Source organism: Fundulus heteroclitus, chromosome 3 (genome assembly GCF_011125445.2).
Source record: "Fundulus heteroclitus isolate FHET01 chromosome 3, MU-UCD_Fhet_4.1, whole genome shotgun sequence".
Taxonomy (NCBI): Eukaryota; Metazoa; Chordata; class Actinopteri; order Cyprinodontiformes; family Fundulidae; genus Fundulus; species Fundulus heteroclitus.
Genome location: NC_046363.1, coordinates 279,819 through 284,368, shown reverse-complemented (window position 1 = coordinate 284,368; position 4,550 = coordinate 279,819). Strand labels below are relative to the sequence as shown.

The 4,550-nt window shown below is 40.4% G+C and overlaps 1 long non-coding RNA gene across 1 annotated transcript; it reads left to right on the top strand.

Annotated features, from left to right (window-relative positions):
• The first annotated feature begins 2,506 nt into the window (after positions 1-2,506).
• LOC118558153 lies at positions 2,507-3,084 on the top strand. The gene is made up of 3 exons (XR_004928184.1): positions 2,507-2,554; positions 2,649-2,742; positions 3,019-3,084. It is a non-coding gene; the product is annotated as an uncharacterized LOC118558153 (long non-coding RNA).
• Positions 3,085-4,550: the final 1,466 nt, after the last annotated feature.

Sequence of the window (4,550 nt, the reverse complement as noted above, 5' to 3'; positions counted from 1 at the left end):
CAAAATAATGGCGGACAATTCAGCCGAGACAGCCGGAGCTGCGACACCGCAATCATATAAATGTAAGTAATGGTGGTAACATGAGGCATTGTACTCGATAGGTGTTTATAAAATACACGAACATACCTCATGCTCCACCAATATTTGGAGGATCCTGCGTTGACGTCGGAGGCTATGTAATTTCAACATGCTGTGAATGTAAACGATTGTTGTTTTTTATTAAAAAAAAACGCCGGCATATATTTTTTGGCTAAATCCATGTTAAAGTGATTTAGCACGTGTTCCTGTATCAGTGTGTGTGTGTCTGTATATATGCATGAATGTGCTTTTTGTCTCATTAAGTTCATATTGTGAGTCGGTTCCACACCTCTTTAAAGACTTCCACGTGGCGCTTTGTAACATTTTGTGGGGGTGGAATTGCTGGAGGACTTTTATACCTACTGGGGCAAATTGTGCTAAAGCACACAGCCTATGGGTGTCCACCAACATACAACACACCTGTATAAAGGGTGGTCTGCTGGTGTGAAGCCCCAAAGTGGACTGCATGAACCTGAGAACTGTATTTACAGTTGTAGTTGTCTGAAAACTCAACATGTAGCAAAGCCTCTTCCCCTGACATGTTGTTCCTCAGCTCACGACAGAAAGCATACTGCTGCTTGATATTAAAGTAATGCATTTTAAATATTATTATACAATTGTGGAAGAGCTCAATAAGGTCCTCTTGTGTACCCTCCACAGATTTCTTGACTGTCATCTTGACAGTTGCCTTTTCTCCTGTTTTATCAATTTCCCTCTCCTCCTTTACCCAATGGGTAAAAGAGATGTTTGATGTGCTTTTGTATGCACTAGTTTCCATAGTTTACAATGTTATTTTTTGCTTTATTTTAGCTTATGCTTTAGAACATTGCCTTTTTATTTTAAGTTACTTTAAACTGCTTCCACAGTTTAAGCCTTTGTTCACTAAGTTAAATGTTTTTTTTATTGCTTTAGATATGAAAAGCTCCTTTTTAATTTGTTTTTCTTAACCCTTCTTTATTAAATTTGTTTTTACAAATTTCTAAGATATACTGAGGCTAGCACCAGTTCTTAAAAGGATCTTAGTCTTGATTAAAGGCCGTAGTCCAGTCTGCAACCTTATCCGCATACTTAACATTTTATTTTGAATTGATTTTTTTTTTTTTTTTTTTTAAAAGCATCCTTAAACCAAACTCTGCTTTTCTTATTACAGCCTTTCACGTGTGCCAGACTGTGATTTGGACGTTTTCCACTGCTACCTGCTGTGAAACTCACCTGCATCAAGAGCTCATAAATATACTTACCTCTTAATTCTAAATTTATTTAGACAAAAACATAATCTACACATTTACACAACACAATTATTTTAACACAAAAACATACACACACACACTGCTAAATTTGATTAACTTACTTCTATCTTTCTATCAAGCAAAATATTTGTACTACATTTGACTTTATTTTTGCTTCTGATTTGAATAACAACTTTTTCCCCCCAGTACTCTTTTGCTGTGATTTGACAGAATGCCACGAAGAGGGCGTCGGTCGGAGGCAGCAAAGATCAGATGGAGAAGGATGGACCCTGAGCCAGAAACCGCCAAGGTATATCAATTATACATTGCAGTATTATCTTTTTTTGTTCTCTTACCATTTCAGTAAATGTTGGTAGTTTTGGCCTTAGGCATGATTGCAAATATTTCTCTGTCTATAGCCCACGACACCCCAACCCACCCCGCAGGCCTGGTCCCCCACTCAGTCTCCAGAGAAGAAGGTATAACTATCATTTTAGTTTTCAATGTCTTATTGTTGAATTCATTCTTTACTCATGTTACTCATTTCTGTCTTTAGAAACCACTACTGATGGCGTTCGGGCCCCCAGACCAGGTATGTCCATGAAAAATGTTTGCTAATTTGTTTGCAACAAACAAATCCAGTTTACTTTGTAGTTGATCTAAACATCTATTTAAAAACATTTATTTCGTAGACATGTCCCATGGTGTGCCAGGAGGAACCTCGTTTTTATTTATTTATTTATTTTGATTTGAGGTATTGTTCAGGATTTGGGGGGGGTGAATGGGAGATTGAGCGGTGCATTTGTGCTGACTCTGCTGTGAAATGGGTACTTTATTGGTCCGTTGTGGTGAAAATAGAGTTGAGCCAAAATGCTAAGATCTTTATTTAACTTTTGTTCTATGTTCCTGCCCTCATCTATTGTCATGAGCTTTGGGTTGTGACAGAAACCGCTGGGAACGTCTTGGGATTCCCCTTTAGCACATGACCCAAGTAGCTGGGGACACGGCCATCTTGGCCTCCCTACTGAAGCTGCTTCCCAAATGACCTGACCTCGGTCCTTAAGGGGGCTGTCTTCTCCTGGAGCCTCTGCAGACGAGTTGCGGCTTGAGGTGCTGGATGTGGTTCTGCCTCGGACCCCAGACGTCATCTGTCTTCTGGCGCCCAGCAACAACTTGAGTTCTAGCACAACCTTCCAGGAGGGGACTTCGACTCTTTGTTACATACCATAAGCAACCTCTGTGCTAATGTAAGTTTATTACCCACTACATTTATTTCTAATCGATTACATCTGAAAATATGACATGTTAATTTGCCTCTTCTGTTTTGTTTGAAATTAAAAGGTGGTTGTTTTGGACTTCCCACCACGGCTCATCGTCGAGGAGAGGGAGCAGGCACTCCTGCGACAGGAGTACAGCCGTGTAGCAGCCAAGAGAAGTAAGTGTTGTAAACAATCTGTGTTTACACTAAAACTTTTGTCATATCCATTATATGTTACCAAGTATAGCATTGTTATCTGGGGGAAAAAGAATAAACATTTTTTATTTCTTTTTTGGGAGGGACTGGGTACTTAAGTGGTTTTGTAAAACATAACTTTTATTCTGAATTTACCCAAAAAACACTCTTTCATTGCCAAGTCTGTATAATCTTTCAACAATACAATGTTAGCCTGGTTGACATTAGGAATAACAATGTTTTTCTTTTTCTGTCTAGGTGTTCGGTACCTACCGGTCACTGAGCACTTCCCTCTCAGCCACCTGGACATGTGGAGTAGGGATGGAGTAAGTTATATTTTTTTATTTTTAAACAACAACATTGGACTTACACTTCCTGTCTGTAATAAAATATTTTCTATAACTGCGTTTCAGGTTAATCTGAGTGACACACCTGGGATGGAGGTTCTTGCTAAGTTGCTGTGGGCTGCTGTCTCCACACAACTTCAGTTAAGTGCGCCTGTGTCTGAGTCTCTAGCTCTGTCTGCTTTTCCACCGCTATCGGCTTGTCCCCCCGTGTCAGTGTCTGATTTTCCACCTCTGTCTGTCTCTGTTATGCGCCCTGTGCCTGCTTCTCCCCATGTCTCGGCTAGACATCCCTTCCCCAGGCTTGTTGTGGACGGCAAGGGGCCTGGTCAGACAGCTTCACACCCCTTCCACGGAACTGTCGTCGGTGGTGGCCAGAAGGTACTCCATACATACCTAATTTCTTTTTTCGTAAAGTCTCTTAAGTTGTGATTTCTTGTGAATTGGCCCTATATAGATGAACTGTATTAAATTACACACATTGCACAATCTTTTTATCTTTAATAGTATTTTTTTGTATTCTTGGCGTGTAGTCATAACAACGGTGAATAATAACACAAATACTGAATTTGTTAAATTTTCTTTTGTTACAGGCTTCTGTGTTGGAACCCTGTGTCAGAGGTCCACCTGTCCTGTCTGTGAGGGCTACACATTCCCAAGCCGACAAAAGATATGATAAGTTTTGACGCAATCACCAGTGCACATGCATGGTTCTAACATTTTTAGCTTACCACAATGAGGGGTTAGAGTTTAACACAATGTTACTAGACAAAGTGATCATGAAAGGTGATAAACTTTATGTTGCCACTAAACAACAGCTATTGAGGGATGGAACTTTTGAAGATAACCACTTAACGTTTGAAGAGATGCCTAGGAATGTAATGACAGACAGAAACCTTTATGAAGTACACACAACAGGTTTAAGGGTTGGTCGTGTCTTTGCTCCTTCTGAAAGCCCTCAAAGGTCTCGGCAAATGGCTTTGTCTCTTGGTGAAGAACTGCGGTGTCTATCAGAAAATGTCACCCATGCATTTCTTCTGGTGACTCCAGAGTGCATTGCAATTTTCAGGGACAGAGATGGCAGGTTTGGAGTTTTTGATTCCCACTCAAGAAATTCTGCAGGTGTGCCCCAACCCTATGGCATTGCAATAATGATGACTTTCAGCAACCAAACTGCCATGCTGAAACATCTGCAACGGCTGTTTCAAAACCGTGGCCTGAATGCCACCTATGAGTTTGTACCAGTGCGTTTTGTCAGGAATAATAGTAATGATGACCTTCCTCAGGCCTTGACATTTCAAAATGTTTCACTTCGCCCCACACATGCAAATCCAACTGTCAGAAAACCAGAGAATGCTTTGAATGAAAACAAAATGCCTCCATGGTTGAAAGAAATGGACAATGTTTTTGAGGAAGTTAGTCCAACAGCCAAAGCAAGTCCACCTG